General features: G+C 40.6%; 1 long non-coding RNA gene and 1 pseudogene across 1 annotated transcript; both read left to right on the forward strand.

The window, feature by feature from the left end:
• Nucleotides 1-2722: 2722 nt before the first annotated feature.
• Nucleotides 2723-4672, forward strand: LOC131236869 (pentatricopeptide repeat-containing protein At5g66520-like; annotated as a pseudogene).
• A 2062-nt stretch (nucleotides 4673-6734) lies between these two features.
• Nucleotides 6735-11476, forward strand: LOC131236874 (uncharacterized). The gene is made up of 3 exons (XR_009166939.1): nucleotides 6735-6953; nucleotides 8459-8641; nucleotides 8805-11476. It is a non-coding gene; the product is annotated as an uncharacterized LOC131236874 (long non-coding RNA).
• The last annotated feature ends 7129 nt before the right edge of the window (nucleotides 11477-18605 follow it).

The following is an 18605-nucleotide window of genomic DNA, read 5'->3' on the forward strand; positions in this document are numbered from 1 at the left end:
GCCTTTGATCACTTACATTGACATGGATCACTTTTAAACATCAAGAATGGAAAACCTAGCATGTCCAAACTTGAATAGGCATGTAGTTGTACTAGATCTGTCAAATACTCATAACTTGAGAATGTGTGGATGGAAAGGCCTGAGTTGATCATGATGTGGCTCTCCTTGCAAGGCTTCTAGAAAGCCACTGAAAGTGGATGCAGCTGGATTCCTTCATCAAGGCCCTTGAAGTATGCATGATCTGATATCAGAGCCACTTGATCTCCTTGGAACATGAATATGTAGTTGATGTTAAGGTTTGGACGGTCCATCAAGTCTTTAAAAGGCTGGCTGACATATATGAGGTTTTTAGTTGGTTAATCAAAGTTTTTCAATTATTAACTTTTATGTTTTAACCATTAATTTGCTTTAAATAATGCTTAATGGACATCCAATAGTTGATATCTAATGGAAGCAGATAAGGTGTTACTAACACCTAAGTAACACATTAGTGGTGTTACCCTTACCGTGTGGGGCTAAACTTGATGAATTTGTTGTATATCGGTGTCGTCCATCCGTTTTTCAACTCATTTTAGGACATCATCCAAAATTTTAAGTAGATTCAAATCATCAATGGACCACACCACTAGTAAAGGTGGTGAATGACCATTAAAAGCTTTTGATAAGCCATGAAGGTTTTGATTCAATTTAATCTTTGTGCTTTCCCTTCATCCATGTCTGGTTGACCTTATCAACGGGTTGGATGGAAAATAAACATTAGGAATTTCCTTAGAAATTTTTAATGGTGAATGTTCATTAACCACTGTTTCGTATGGTGTAGTCCACCTAAAACTTGGATCTACTTAAATTTTTGGGCAATCTCCTTAAAGGCGCTGGAAATAGGGATGGATGGCATGGATATTCAACACATTATCAAGGTAAGCCCTATAGTAAGGGTAACACTTACTAAGGTGTTACTAGCTCAGATATTTGATGTGATTTATACTAAAGTAGTGTAGGAATTGTCCAAAAATTATGATCACTAATATTTAAGGGATTTGTATGATTGGCGTGCATGGTTAGTAGGTATACAAATATCCTTTGTATGGTGATGTTTTGTAGAGTGATGGAACAGCATATGCAGTATATCCATCTACAACCATAACTCTAACTTTTAAAACCCGATCCAAAAGAAGAGAAAAAGAGCTTGGATGTCCACACCTCAAACATAACGTGAGAAGGAGAGAGAGGAAGTGGGCCACACCCAAACCTTCTCTACTGATTACATCCACATGCACAGGCTGTGTGGTGGTTTGTTTTGAGGACAACTCGAAAGTTATATCCACCCCTTACTAAGATTCTGGTGATGGCTATCTACCATCTTCATCTTGGATAGATTTGTGAGAGGGCACGAATGATAATTCTACTTCATGCAGAAGTAGTTTAAATATAAATTTCAATTTTAAGAAATGGGAAAGGATCTCCATGAAAATTCTTTTAATATAAACAATTGTATTTATCAAAAATTCTTTTAATCCGCTGCATTTTCAAATCCAAGCTAACAGGTGTTGTAGGAAATTTGGGTCACAAGTAACAATTTAAGCACATTGAATTGGGACGCAGATTGTTTATGTAGTCAGAAGTTAAATGGTGCCCATCTCAATGTTTGTGGGAAATCCACCCTGTCCATTCATTTTGCCAATAAAAATGAGGTAGATTCAAAATTTAAGTGGGCCATGCGGTGAAAATGCCTATTGTTGAAACCTTCTTAAGGCCTGCTATAATGTTTATATGCCAACCAAACCTAGCATAAGATCATTTCCCACTGGGATGAGTTGGAAACACAAAAATTTTAGTTTGATCCAAAACCTATTTCTCCTTAGGAATGTTTCAACCGTTGGCGTCTAATCTTCACTATTTTTTTAATCTTGTGACCAACTTGCATTTGGGATCTATCTCATTTTTCGGAACCTCAATTGGGTACTACCCTCACCTGCCTAGCCCCATAAGTTGGGGCTCAGAGGGACCCACTCCGATGTATGGGTTTTATCCACACAGTCCATCCATTTTTTTCATATTATTTTAGGGCATAAGCGAAAAACTGAGGGAGATGCAACACCCAAGTGGACCACACCTCAGAAAGCAGGTGATAATGATGCCACTGTTGAAACCTTCTTTTAGTCAACATGATATTTATTTTTCATCCAACTGGTTCATAATTTCAGATGGACCTGGATGAAGGGAAAACATCAACATCATTTAATCCAAAACTTCTGCAGCTCCTAGGAAGTTTTTAATCTGGGCGTTCAATCCCCATTGTGTGGTCCACTTACGCCTTGGATCTGCTTTAGTTTTTTGGCTTGTACCCCAAAATGATGTGGCAAAATGGATGGACGGTGTGGATAGACCCATACATTACGGCGAGCCCCTCAGAATCCCAGCCTGTGCTGACTTCGGGGCACGCCGAGATAGTCCCCAATCCGCTTCCCATTCCTGGGCTCATGCCTTAGCGTGAGCTGGAAAAACGAATGGACGGGATGGATTTCTCCGACATCACGGGGTCACAGGCAATCAGCGTCCATTGAATTGGGTGGCATTGAGATGTACCCTAACTTGCATGTCTGGCCACAATATCTGATCCATATGATTTAGGGCCCACCTAAGAACGGCTGTGATGCAACACGTGTGCTGTGGGAGTAGGAGTGAGACCCAGTCACATCTCTGCATTACGATAGTTTTATTCCCCCACGCGTTTCCATGTGGCCCCACATCTCATGACCGCTCATCTCCACCACCTCCTCCAAAAATGCACCCACATGGCCCACCTCAAGCAGATCCAGGCCCACCTCACCACCACCGGCCTCTTCCTGTCCGAAGATCTCCGCCTCCTCGGCCGCCTCTTCTCCGCCGCAGCGTCGTCAGATTCCGGTCGCCACCTCCCTTACGCTACCCTCCTCTTCTCCCAAATCCCCCACCCCACCATCTTCTTCTACAACACCCTCATCAGATCCCATGCCCAAACGCCCATTCCCCAGAATTCTATTGCCATCTATGTCCAAACCCTCCGGGCAGGCCTCCTGCCCGACGCCTACACCTTCCCTCTCCTCCTCAAAGCCTGCGCCCGAATCCCCGCGTGCCCGCAGGGCGAGTCCATCCACGGACAGTCGCTTAAGCTCGGATTACACGGTTCTGTGTTTGTGAACAATGCCCTCATGAATTTTTACTCCGTAGTTGGCAAAATTCGTGTTGCACGCCAACTGTTTGACGGAAGTCCTGAGAGAGACGTTGTGTCGTGGAATTCGATGATTAGTGGGTATGCGAGGATGGGTGATATGTGTACGGCGAGGAGCTTGTTCGATGAAATGCCGGAGAGGAATGGGATTTCTTGGAGCGCGATTATTGCTGGTTATGTTCAAGCAGGGATTTCACAGGAGGCACTGAGCGTCTTTGAGGAAATGCTGGCTGGGCTTGTTATGCCGAATGAGGCTACGTTAGTGAGTGTGCTCTGCGCTTGCTCGCATTTGGGTGCGCTCGAGCAAGGCAAATGGGTGCATGGGTATTTGAAGGCTAATGGGATGAGAGTGAATGTTTTTTTGGGCACCGCATTGATTGATATGTATGCAAAGTGTGGGGAAGTTGAGTTGGGTTTGGACGTTTTTAGTGAGATGAAGGAGAGGAATCTGTTAGTGTGGACCACCATGATCAAAGGGTTAGCAATGCATGGTCGAGGCCGTGAGGCTCTCGATTTGTTTAGCCAGATGGAGGCGGAGGGTACAAGACCTGATGATATTGCATTTATAGGGGCTCTATGTGCGTGCACTCATGCTGGTTTGGTTGATGAGGGGCGTCGAATATTCTATTCGATGAATGGGGTTTATGGCATTGAGCCAAAGATTGAGCATTATGGATGTATGGTGGATCTTTTGTCCCGGGGTGGGCGACTTGAGGAGGCGAGAGAGATAATCAGACAGATGCCGATGGAGCCCGATGGCCTTGTCTGGGGGGCCCTTATGGCAGGTTGCCGATTTCATGGGGATGTTGAGATGGCTGAGTACGTGGTGAAGCACTTAATTGAGCTAGAGCCAGATAACGGTGCAGTGTATGTGCTTCTGGCTAACATATATGTCGCATCTGGGAGACGTGAAGATGCATCAAAGGTGTGGAAGCTGATGCAAATGAAGGGGACGATCAAGACCCCCGGATGCAGCTTAATTGAAATCAGAGGGGTGGTCCACCCATTCATGGTTGGTGATACATCGCATCCTCAGACAGGAGAGATACTGGCAAAGTGGGAGGAGATCGAACGGTTGATAAGATTAGAAGGGTATATCCCCAACAGGACAGACGTGTTGCTTGACATCGATGAAGAGGAGAAGGAGGAGGCACTGGCCGTCACAGTGAGAAGCTAGCGATAGCTTTTGGATTGATTAGCACTTGCAATGGGACCGTGATTCGTATAGTGAAGAACCTTCGAGTCTGCAATGACTGCCATTATGTCACGAAGCTCATTTCTAAAGTTTATGATCGAGAGATAATTGTTAGGGATAGAACAAGATTCCACCATTTCAAAAAGGGTATGTGCACGTGTAAGGACTACTGGTGAAGAAGATGGGTCACCATTGTAAACAATCATGTAATTCCCATTTTCTGAACTCAGAAAGGAAAAAGAACTCCAAAGGCCATTCTTTATCTACCCCTGAGTATCACTGTTTCCACCCCTTTAAGGTAAGTAGTTATGTTGCAGTAGAGATTGCAAATACACTCCTATAGGACCCCATTTTAAACAAAGTACTTACTTGTGGTCTGTTTGCAGGCATTATCGAATTGCCTTGCAGTTGTGTTGCTTTCAAGTTGAATGAAATGAAGCTTCAATTGGTAATTTCCTCTTAATTAAATTGACTGCTTGCAATTCAATTCAATTCACTTGCGTACGAAAACAGTCCCAGCTGAGCACATTCTTGTTACTCTTATCAAACACACCTATGAGCAATGTTTTAAAACTTGGGTGAGTCGTGTGTGACTCATACAAGTCGACTCGGACATGGAGCCAATCCAGTTTGACACCGTGAGCTAGAACTGACAATAAGGGTGACTTGGCCAAGTCGTGATTCAATTCAAGACTCAATGAGTGGGTCCCGAGTCAAGTGCCTACTGGGGTATTGAGCTATCCAAAACCATGCCTGTGAAGGCTGGTTCATTGCTATTGGGCTATATCACCCACTGACTATTGAGCTATGGGACCACATAAAGACACATTGCACCCCATCATTCATCTACTTTTAAGCTGGGGCTGAGACCTTTGACTGATGAATGAGTAGGACAGCAGCCAGGTGTCCAGCCATTATGGTTGATTATGTCAACCACCAATCAATTTCTGTAATTGTGGCAGACTTTTCAAATAAGACTAGTTTGTTAGGTTTTTCAGTGACGTTTACAAGGTTTACTGATGAACATGGTTGCAACTGGACTGGACTGGGATGGGTTGAAGCAAGTCCAGGTCAAACCCAAGAGCTAAGGATCTGAGTCCAAGCCCAGGCCCTTGAGCTAAGGAATCAAGTTCAGTCCGGCCTGTGCCCACTAGCGAAATACTAAACCCACTGATTTTAAATTAGTTGTGTCAGGATGGGCCTACTCTTTGGGCTGTTAGGCAGATGCAAGCCTAGGTCTAGCCCAATACATTGTCAAGCTTGGCACTGCCTGCTACCTAAGGGCCTGAGCTCATGTATGGCCCAATCCATGAGCAATAGTTGCAGACCCAAGTGTATGCAATTGGTTTTTCTGGGCTGGTTTGATGGGCCTCTATGCAGCTTAGATTCAGAAGGGATCATGTTATTTAGTAGGCTTGAAATTTGCCCAGTGTGAAAGTTAGTCATGAAGCAGAAGTCTTGGGGTATCTTTTCATCTATTGTGCCTTATTGTGGATCTCCACGTGTCAAATCCCGGTCGTTGATGGGAGGACTTGCGTGCATGATCCACAGTAAAAACCAACAGATATACGGTTCCGACCTCGTACATGTGTGCCATGCGGAGGTTGATTGGATGCTGGATGACTAACTTGGATGCTAGTGTTTAATACCCATTGAGCACCTAATACTTTCTGAAACGGGAAAAAAAGGGTCACATGGATGGTCCTTTCTACACAATGTAAATCTACCCTCATATTCAGGTAACTACATATTTTTGGCAACTGTACTGCTGGAATCTGGCACAAACCACCAGTAAAGTCACATTAGCGTCCAACCACAAACCCCATGGACATTAGACATTAAAATCACCTAATCAAATTCACCAAAAAGTAACAAGATCCAAGCATTCACCCTAAGACATCACCAACGTGCATCTGTGTGCCCAACTTCGGTTCATCATGAGATGACATACCAATTGGATCCATGGTCTTTGAATCTGAAATAAACAAGGTCAATTGTTTTCCATGTTCGAAGGAAAAAGTCAACCAATCAGTAGGCTTGGATCACCCAATCACCATGGTTCTTGTAATTGCGACCCATCCATGAAAGGCCCTACCAGACGAGCAGTCAGATTTGCCAAGTGTACATCTTCATTTATGGCAACGAGCCGCAAGGAACCATGATCGAGAACTGGAAATAGGACTAATGTGAGTTCCATTTTAAGGGACTCACTGTTAACAGGTGCTAAGGCGTTGCATGTGCAATAGGACCAACCAATTTGTTGTGTAGTCTCCACAGGCCAACAGGACCATTAAATGGGCCACCATTGGATCTATAGGTTCCACTGTACAATTGCATGTGTTGAGGTCCCAAAATCAGAGTTCAGCCAGTCTGTGACATCCACCATTTAACATTCTCCTGTACTATGGGGGTTGATGGTTTGGATGCATCAATATCTGTTACTTTTGATGAGATCCAGTCTCTTGCCTCTGGGATAAATATTTTGTTTGTCCACATTCGTAGAGAGGCGATCCAGGTAGCCGATGAATTGACCAAGTAGGGTGTTAGGTGAGTGTCTATTTTTATTGGGAATTCCTTCCCTCTTCCTTGATGTGGCTCCTTTTTTTTTTCCTCTCAATCAAAATCAGTAATTTCTTTTTTAAAAAGCCTCCAACTATTGCTAGATAGAACAGTACCATGATATTGTCTGTCATCATTGTCATCACAATCTTGTCCCATCTATTTCTGGGCAGCTTTAGGTCCTTGTTTCCTAAAAATTCATCAGGATAAATTCCTATCAATGTGCTTTAAAAAAAAAAAAAAAAAAAGGATCTATGGCTCTATCTTCAGTGATCAAAAAAGCCTATGCACATATATCCGTATGCATGCTGTCATCCCAACTAATTGGGATAGGCTACACGAATCCTGCTCTGCCATTTCCACTCTATCAATGACCATAGGTAATCAAATCTTTTCTTACTACCTCCACATACATACCATGGTGTGCCGTAAACGCTGTTACAGGACCGTAAGGGCAAGGGTGGCAACCATTACACATTACAGGGTTGTAAAAGCCGTAACGGCCATTACGAGAAAAATAAATAAATCTGTAAAGGCCGTTACACCCCCCATAAAGGCCATAATGGTCTCGTAACAGTCCATTACGGGACTGATACAGGTTTTTCAGATCTCTCTCTCTCTCTCTCTCTCTCTCTCTCTCTCTCTCTCTCTCTCTATATATATATATATATATATATATATATATATATATATATATATATATATAAAGTGACCCCATATCGTAAAGGTAACGGTGGTGGCCATTACGGCCACTGTTACCATTACAGAGTACCTTGATACATCCTCTTGTGCCTTCCCTTGCCCTTTCAAAGCCTTAAACTTGAACCGACTCCTAACCTTTGCATTTTTTTGGTCTCCGTTGCACATGGCCAAACCATCTAATTCTACTCCTAAATTCCCTTGAATACATCCATTTCTACTTCTATCCTTCCTCGTCTTGCCACTCGTCCATCTCAACATCCTCATTTTGGCTACAGTGATCCTATGAACACATTGTTCCTTGATGGATCGACATTCAGTCCCATAAATCATGGCTGGTCTTATAGCTATACTATATTTGTATGCATGTAATTTATTTATATTGAATCCTTATTTACATATGATTTCCATGCTACACACATACATGTCTATCTGCTCCTGTTTCTATATATGCTAATGGTAACAGACGCAGCACACATAATGACATAAATATCCAAAATAGGTGTTCATTTGGTTTCCTATTTAAAATATGTCTTTTTTTCTCTTTTTTTTTTTTCTGTACTGTCTTGAGTTTTGTTTCTATTTTTGGCTCTTGCCCAATAAATTTCATTTTTCAAAAAATAAAAATAAAAATTGTTTCCTATCTAAAATAGGCTTGAACTGTTAAACAGCAAAATAATGTGATATTTTTTATCCTCCAAAGAGATAATAGCATCGCTTAAGTTATCCTCCACATACATTTCAAATTTAGCTAATGATTTTAAAAGATTTAACAATGTTTCTTTGTGGTTCAGGTTTTGTCATTTGGAGATTTGGGAATTTCTTTCTAGCAAGCCAAACAATCCAGCTTTTCAGCTTTAAGGGGTCATGGGACACTTGCTACTGTCAGACTATCTTCCACCCCATGTGGACTATATTCACAGTATGAGCTTCCTAGCAGAGGGTATCTTCCATTTACAGTGCCAAGGAAAATCGATGTAAGAGTATCTATGCTAAGAACTTCATTTGTCCATTCAGCAAGTCATTCAACGACACATCATTACCAAGTTTTTTGGAGAAGGCTTTCTCAGATTTGTTCTTACAGTTGTCCAGCTTTCCACTGATTAGGAGGAATCTCACAATTATTAATTTGGTTGCCAGAATTTCAAGGTTCATCCGATATTGAAATGGGTGATGATAGATGAAAGCATACAACAGTTTAATGTTTTCATGATGTTTCAAGTCAATCTCGCAAGAATCTGCCCAAAGCCTCTATGTCCACTTGTGAATTCCGTCGTTGTGGTTGAAAAACTTATGAGCAAGGAGAAAGCATTTCACACCATGTTGATGAGCTTGAGGGATATGCTTGAGTTAAGAGTGCTATTTGCTCACATTGGGACTCATGCACTCCCGAAGATGCATCTGGTAGGCTCTCTATTTTATTAGATTCCCTTACGATATTCTTTAAAACAATCGCAGTTGCATTGATTTCACCAGCTTAATTTTACAGAACATCATTACTAAATGTCTAATAATTCTGTGTGATTATAGGAACAAGTTACTGATCTAACAGGCTATATGCCAATGAAAGTAAGTACCTAGAATAGACTTGAATTCAGTTAATGTGAAACAGTTGATGTGGACCAAGTGTCCCAATCTGATGATGAAAACAGGACTGATCATACAAGAAACTTTTGCAGTATTGTGCCTGCCGATGCTTGAACCAGGGGTGCACATGGGTCGGTTCGGTCCAGTTCTGGGGAGAAACCAGAACCGAACCATTCCTAACAGTTCTAGGATATTCGGAACCGGAACCGGACTGTTAGCACCCTAGAACCGAACTGGAACCGGACCGTTAAAACCGGTTCAGTTCCGGATCGGTTCCACGGTTCTGGGCTTTTTATGATCCAGCCCAATTGCATCTTTTATTTTATAATTTAGCCCATGTCCATTCATGTTGTGATCCATTTGATGAATGGTTTAGATATTGTATAAGGTATGCAAAAATACATTTATGGAAACAATCAAATGGTGCATTGTAAACCATAAATCATAAGTCAAATATGGAAACAATCAAAGGGTTCTTGGTTCGGTTCCAAGTTCGGTTCCAGGTTCGGTTCCACAGTTCGGTTCTATGGATCAATTCACGGTTCGGTTTGGTTCTACATACCCCCAAACCGAGAACCGAACCGATGTAATCGGTTCTTTGATTTTTGGAACCGGAACCGGTGCACTCTAGAACCGGACCGTTTAGTCGGTTCCCGTCCGGTTCCACGGTTCTACCAGTTCGATGTGCACCCCTAGCTTGAACGTGTAAATGCTCAGTCCTCAACTAATCACATGATTGCAAACCACTGCTCTCAACTTTTCAATGGTATTTCATAATGTTAAACATTCTTCTTTTTTTTTCTTTTTTTTCCAAAACTGCGAATACCCCTTTCAAGAGGATTTAGTGAATAATACACATGTGGAATTTTGTTTTCAGCTTTATCTGATTGCTGATATGTATCACGACTCATGAGTGCATTTATGAAATTTATTTTTCTTTAATTTACAGCATCATCATTGTAACAATCTAAGCCTTTTCCCAACTAATTGGAGCTGACTATAACGAAGCTTGTCCCACCATGCCACCCTATCTAAGACCATATCATAGGTCATCAACTCTTTTCTTATGATCTCCACCCTCATCCTTTCAGGCCTTTCCCTTGCCCTTTTATAGCCTTCACCTTGAACCAACTCACGGCTGACCCTAGTTGGTTGGGATAAAGCTTAGATGATGAACTTGAACCCAGTCGGTCATAACCATTGTAGTTCTTGGTCTCCGATACGCATGGCCAAATCAGCTAAGTTTACTTTTCCCCCATCTTATTACCTGTTGGGGCTACTCCTAAGTTCTCTTGAATGTGTCCATTTCAAATTATATCCTTGTCTTATCATTCATCCATCTCAGCATCCTCCTTCATTACATTCATTCTATGAACATGCTGTCCCACAATGTGTGTGCGTGCTGCTCATATGAATAACTTTTTCAATCTATTGACACTAACTTGGTAAAAACAAATCACATATTATCTCTGTAAGAAAAGTGGTACTCGTGTTATATGCAATGCAGTTTGGGTGTTGTTATTTCTAGGTATCATGGGGGTAAGCTATGGGCTGAAATCCATCACCTATTGTCACTAGCTTTGTTAATTTTGTAATTTTATATTGCAAAATTATCATATGGTTGATTATTACTTTGTAATGGACACATTGTATATCATTATTTAATTACTTGTGAAAACTTTATTACTTTCTCAACCATGGTTCTGCATATGGTCTCTATGAAGTCATATGTAGGTTTGGTGAAATCCTTTGTATGGCATTGAACGTCTTTGATTTTTTTTTGAAAGGAAACACTAACAGTGCAGGGATTGAACCATGGATCACTCACACACACTAAACTCTACTAGATCATCTAGCGAGCAAGAGACAGTACTCTGTTTTTTTCCAGTTCCCAAGGGAAGCTCTCAGCTGATAGAAACTCCCCATGATGGTGATCATGATGTAGGCATAGCATAGCTAGCAAGAACTAGGGCAGTTTGGAGTATGGTTGGATCTGTTGTTAATGTAGGAGAGTCTTTGGCCACTCACATTTTGGAACTTTGTTTTAGTTGAGAACAAGAAAGTGATGTCCAATCACAAGCTGTCGTTCTCTCCTTAGAACAGAGAATAGCAGCATTTAAGTAAAATCTTCGCAGGCTTATATTTCCAGTTAGATTTACTATATATGTGCACTTTGTCAGTCACAAATTTTCTTCTAAAATGCATATTTCTACGAGTTCTGCGAAGCCTGACATATCTCTACATTTCTCTGTACATGCCAACCTGACACATGCGTTGGACATAAGAGCAGGCATCAGGTGTGGCCACAGTGTTGCTGACCTAATCCAAAAATTAGGCAGCCCACATTTTTATGTTGTGTGTGAACCATTGGCAACTTAATTAAACCACCAATTGGTTTCATATGCTCGAAATCTGGCACCGTGAAGCAGTAAGCTTAAGAAGAGAGGATGGATTCAAGATGCATAATCCATCCTTTAATCATTACAGACATCTCAACTCCTTGAATTCCATTTCCTCTCATAACTGCTTATTTCTACTGTGTTCAATTTGCAGACTTGTCAGTGCAAACATTTTCTTACATCTCTTCCCAGTTCTTCTTCTTTAGGGTGCATTTGGTTGTGCCAAATATCATGAAATTTCATGACTAATCAGTCTAATTTGGTGCAAAATATCATGAAATTATTGGTTCAACAAAATGTACGCTTAATCAGACCAGTCATCTACTGGTTTGACAATAAGAAGTTGGGAGGTTGTCAATTTCTGGGGTACCCCAGAAAGCGACTTGTCCATCCTGCTGAGTGCATGCAGCAATTGCTAGAGCAAGTTTGGCAGCATAAAATCAATATTGATGGCAGTGTTTGTACTGTGATGGTGATCTCTTGCTTAAATCATTTGGATGTGCATAAGTTAGAATCAGTATACACACACACACAAATGTAATCTGCAAGGTTACAATGATGTACATATTGATATTTCCATCATTAGATCCTCGACCTCAGTTTTCATTTGCGCAAGTGGATTCCATTGTCCAGCGATCCAGACCATTGATCTTGGGCCGTCCTAATGTTTCTATTTGTGGCTTGCAAATAGATAGTTAAGAAGAGAAGTGCAGCAACAGTCCAGGTTCAACTAAAACAGCCCAATATTGGTATCTAGGATCTTCCAATCTGGGAGATTTACAGGGTATGGTCTTCCCTGTGCTGAGGCCCAACAGACCAATGATCTGTATCACTGAAGATGGGCCACTCTCACAGAAACTGAATCCTGACTATCCTGTGCATCTTTTGGTTGAGGATCCTATAATTCCTCCCAAAAAAAAAAAAAAAAAAATCTTTTGAGGGATTGTCTTTTCCTTTGGGTCTAAAGCATAGTTATGCTTGGTTAAACCATACACCCAAACTGCAAATCAGTTCAAGACTTCCAAGTGAACGAAACCACAGTTTGACATGTCGTAATTCGTTACTCTTGATTGAAATAAATTGATCCAATTTGATCCAGATTCCAAAGTTCGTTGTCGTTTTGTGGCAACTCACAAACTATGTTGAATCAGTTTGATTTCTTTTTCAAATAAGATTTGAGCAAATTCTTGAACATAGCAGAACTTCCCATAATTAGAAATAGAAACACTCAATTAGGAAGAGATGTTGGCCATTTGAATTTATTGGTTAATTCTTCAGACTGCAAGAATTTGATCGAATTGTGTTGTATTAGAACATTGTACTAGTCCATTATACTAGGTGAACCCAAACTACGAATTGGATGAATTGAAAAAGAAGCAAATGAGCCTCTACTTGAACAGACAAAAGAATTTTGACAAATATCAAACTAAAAATTATAAACTCGAACTCAAATTGGTCAAGCCATTCTCTTTATTTACATATTGCTGATAAGGTATCAACTTGCCAATACCATCAACAGCTTGCTTCTGCTGCCTCGGTCTCTATTTATCATTCACTAACCCTCACAGATTTCCTGTTATTGGGTTCATTTTAGGTTGTTTGGTAAGGTGGGTTAGGCAAGCTCTTGCTAGGTTAACAGGGTAAACAAATTTGTTTATGGATACAAAGCAATATTTTTTCTTCGCATCTAAAAATAAAAACTGCTGACTGGCACTGGACCATACTTCCATCATTTTGGTCTCTAAAATCATTTTGTAGGGTCCTAGGCTTCTACCCATTTGAGATGGATAGGAGGAATCAGGCCTTGTAGAGCATATTAGGGCAGTGACTTTCATTTCAGGAAGGTCGATGGCTTTCAAGTACAATATTAACTTGAAGACTAGGAATGCTATGATACTGAAATTCACCATTGATCTAGAATTGATTCTATACAAATTCATGAATTCCCTAACCTTAAGTTCATCAAAGTCCAATCATTTGCTTCAAAGCTCTTAATCCTTAAGAAAGAATCCTTAAACATGCCAAACTTTGCTAGTTAATCAGAGCTCGCATAACCCGAATTCATAAAATGGGTCAAGTGTTTGGGACTATTGTCCTGAACACCAGACATCTAATGTCATTGAACTACTTTTTGTAAATTAATGTATTAGTTCAATGAATCAAATTGTCTGTGAACTTGTTGGAAATGAATCAAACTCACCAAACTGAAAGCATTAGACAAACCTGCTACAAACAGAACCCAAACTGATCTGACATGCAAACCTGGCAACAGTGGGTGTTCTCATGGGATCTGTGAGAGTTCTGATTCTACCCTGCTCTCGTTGCCTCTTTAAGTTGCCGTAATCATTAACAATGTTGTATGTCAATTCTATGATTCTTAAAGGTCACAAGTTACCTCTGATTCATTATCTTCAGATTCAACTCTAACTTGCCCACCTATTAGATTAATCAAATGGAAGAGAATTATACATAAATGCATGCACATGTATAGAAAAATATTGCATGGATGCATAAACATGTATACCAATATATTTATGTTCTCTTTTTTCTTTTTTCTTTTTTGAAAGATGAAAAACTTTATTGAGCAAAACAGAGGCCAAAAAGGCAAAACTACAAGGAAGAAAAGGAAAATAAAAAAGAGAACCGAAGAGAAGAAAAGGGAAGAAAAAGAAAACAGTACACACACACACACACACACACACACACACAGAGAGAGAGAGACCCTCCCCCAGACAAAACAGAAACTCTTAAGGCACCCAATATATTTATATTCCAAGTTCTTGATATCCAGGGAAGTCATATTTTCTTCCTGGAATCAATGATAAGAAGAACAGATGCCCTCATAACTGTACATGCCTTGGTTACAGTGTCATATCATGTTGATATTGGATGCTATATGGATACTTGTAGATCCAATTTGAACAGTGTCGTATGATGTTAGGTTCATTGTTTTCTAAGTTCCTAGCAACTTTTTATGGTATTGAAGTAGGGAACTGATACTCATTAATTTGCATACACCATTTCCTATTTTCAGATTTTAAATACTAAACTCTGGTACTACTTAAATTCCCAAAACCAAGAATGGGTGTATGCAAATTAATCAGGTGGATGTAATGGCGGTTCCCTTGGGACATGTTTGCATAGGTGGAATCCACTGGAAAAGAAAGAATTTACCTTTTTTATCTGATATTGTATGCTGTTTGGATTGCAAAGAAAAAAGTGGATTCATTCACTAGTGTTAATGAATCTGGGATTCCACTTTCTATTTAGATAGGACCTATAAAAATGAAATCTATTTTCCAATCATACCAATAAAAATAATCATTAGATTTTCATGTCCATGCCTTGATTCCTTGTATCAAAACACACCTTGAATGTATACCAATATCCATATCCATGTATTAGATTCAGGAAAGGCAGAACCGCTTTCCTTTTCTACTATTTGTCTCCATCTCTGTACGCAGATGAGGTGTGATTTCCAGGCTGAACTATGGGCACCATGCATCCACCCTATAACGTCTGGTAGATTTAGAATTTAGCACTTACAGTTGATAAACCAGACAGTTGTTCTCTTGGAGCAATCCTTTGGACTTCAAAAAATGCAGATGAATTCAAAGTTTGGAACCTTTGTCGTGATTTTCTTGCAGGGATTGAAGTGCAAACTCAATCCAGATTAGGATTTTGATGCAGACAGTATAAACATTGCTATTCAAAGCTGAGTTGGAGCAGTCCCTTTTCTACACAGATCAAATGACTCATGGCCCCATAACAGGCCACAAAAAGTGTTCTTATCTATTTTGTTCCCTCCAAACAATTTTGACAGTGGGTGTGTTTGCTTGCACCAAATATCATGAAATTTCATGATTAATGAAGTCTAATTTGGTAGAAAGATTCATGAAAATTGGTGCAAAAGCAAACTCACCCACATATATAGAGGAGGAACATTCGTGCATACACAAAGCAGCCAGTCTGTCCCACAGCAGTAAATTTTGGTTTGTCTTGGCTCTGTTAGCCTTTCCTGTTGTCTGTGTTTGATGGTCTGTTTATTGCAGGAAAGTTTAGGCCCTTTGGTATTATTTGTTTTGATTTTTGTTCTGATCAGTACGATTTACTTATGGTTTGTTTGGTTTCACCAAATTTCAAGAATGTCATGAAAATTTTCACCAAATTAGACTGATTAATCATGCAATATTTTGAAATTTAGTGATATTTGGTGCAACCACCAAATGCGGACAACCAAAGAATGAAAATAAAGCGGTAAAAATCCTTTTCCTTTTTGTCTTTACATTTCCTTTCTTTGAATGTCATGATTTGTTTGGGTACGCGGACATTGCTTTAAAGCTTCTTTCTTTACACTACATATCTGAGTGGATTTTGAGATGAGCTCGTCGTGATTTTTGAACTTCATCTTCTTTCTAAAATACTCTTTGGTTGTCTTCCGTCTATCCAAAAAAAAAAATTTGTTATTGGGATTTTGCATGATGGGTTAGCGGGTCCACAGAAGTGTTAAGCATCAGTAGAATTAGCCATGTTGTCGGGCTTCTGCATAGGTCCCATAGTTAAAAGAATCGCCAACATGGATTGACTCGTATAGCCCTGAGTTGAGTCAGGACTCACCTCAGTCAGAACTGAATACTGAATACTACTGCATCGGATGTCTCCGAATCCGAGTGGACTTGCGAGGTGGTTCTATTTTTCACTGACCTCCCTTTAGTTTTATTAAAAACTGGTTTGGCAAGGTGAGTGACTTGCTCAAGTAGACCGAGTTAGCAAATCAACTTGACGAGTCACCCAAGTTTCAAGTCAAGTCAGCAAGTTTATAAGAATGCCGGGGTAGGGGGACTAGGTGGAGATGTCAGCTTGCTTGAGTTGGTTTAGATGGTAACAAGTGGTTTTGTTTCAGTTTTACTGCAGTTTTTTTTTTTCTTTTTTCTTTTTCTTTTTTCATAAGTTGTATACTTCATATTTTAAGATCTCATTTAGGGCATGTTTGGTTGCACCAATTTCATGAAGTGTCATGGAATTTCACGCCAAATTAGACTGATTAATCATGAAATATCATGATATTTGGTGCAACCAAATGCACCCTCAAGTATGGAGTCAAGCAACTGAGTTGAACCGGGTTAGCTAGGCATCTGGGTTGGCTTTTCGGGATTTTGAACCATGTGCAGTTGCTCCAAGGTGTCTTAACTTGGCCCGTTGAAAATATAGTTGCTTCAAAAAGAACTTGCGACGGAGGCTGGAGGTGATCTGGTGGCCCACCTGAATCCTGTATTGGTGAAGTCCTTGGAAGCCCTGATGGGATATTCACGAGAGATGCTGACACAGCAAGAACATTTCTGAACTGAGATACCACTGCTACACCCATGTGACTTTGCACCCATCAATCCACCCTGCCATGGTCTTAAGACTTACAGTACATGAAATAGCCCCACCAAATCAGCACTTCTGAATTCTCATATCTATTTTATCCAACATTATATATATATATATATACAGTTTGAAAAGCATGCATCACGATGGACAGTCAGCATCGACTGAAAATGTGTGGACTACGTTTGTTGATCGATAGTTTTCAGACATGTGCAAGGTCTGAGATTAGCCTGCGACGAAGGGAACGACAAAAAAGTCCATCAAAAAGCAGGTGGTGGGCCTTAGACATGCAGGGCATGATGTTGGCTGTTTTGTTTTCTTTATGGGTGGGACCCATTATTTTGGACCACCTTCATCGTTCCTCTTCAACAAAAATGGCCAGTTTTCTTCCCAGATGTTCTGATAAAATCATATCTGATTTTCTCAACTACCAAAACAAGAAGCTGAACCAAAACTGCTGGAAGACACTATTAGTAGTATGGCAGGAACGTGGACCCCACCCTTACATGGGCCTATGATACGAAAATAGCCCCTTAGTAGACAATCTCAGCAGCCCAAATGGTTTCAGTGGCTCCTGTGCATACACCTTCCCATATATCAACATTTTTGCCGGACTAATCGTAGCCGTTGATCATTGATCTTTTTTAAGTTTTAAATGGGCTGTCAATCGTCGATGTTTTTCTCTGACTGTCGGTCTCTTTGGGTTCCAACGAACGGATGTAAAGATTCTCCTATTAAGTGTCCCATCCACAACGAGAGGCCCGTGACGGTCTGATTTAGGATAGAGAATGCCATGTGCATGGATGCATGCGTGTGATCCACCATACTCTGTTCGAGTATTATTTATAATTCCAGTGGTGGATGCTATACCATGATCGGGCAGTGATTGGTGGATCCTTCGCTACCATACATCCACAAATACGCCTGGATCACATGCAACGGAAACAAACCATCCAGATTGTGGGCCCCACTCTGCATGGAGCAACATTGGCCTTTGGCCATAAATAACACAACGGAAGAGATTCAACGATTGATATGAAGCCGTTAGGGTTGCCCATTATGTGATTTTAGTTATGCTTATGCCCCACCTGCTATGGGGTCCACTTTTTTCTGGCAAATGGAAGCGTTCACAATTTGGACGGTTGATATTCATGGACGTGTTTGTGCATTTTGTTGCATAAAAAGTTCCGTGACAATCACATCTTGTGATCGGGACTGTTGACTTGATGGGCCGTCATGTGGATGGGCCATGTACCGAAAATTGCAGTGATTGGACAACTACAACCATCAGTTTTTGTGATTTTTGTTGGGTTTTTCATTGCAATTTGGATGTTTATAACCATCCAATCACCTTGAAATTTGGGATATGGCTTATCAACTTGGCGGCCCACTACAACAGCAGTACCGATCACGGGACCTGTTTGCCAAGTGTACCGTAGAGGGAAATGCACGAAATTTCTATGCTGCCACCTGTTTAAATGTTCCGATCTTGAGGAAGCAAGAACTAGTCCTGTATCGAATGCGCAAGTATTATGTTTGTATAGATGGGACTCATGGTTCGGCCATCCAGACCATGAATCTG

Source organism: Magnolia sinica, chromosome 1, assembly GCF_029962835.1.
Source record: "Magnolia sinica isolate HGM2019 chromosome 1, MsV1, whole genome shotgun sequence".
Taxonomy (NCBI): Eukaryota; Viridiplantae; Streptophyta; class Magnoliopsida; order Magnoliales; family Magnoliaceae; genus Magnolia; species Magnolia sinica.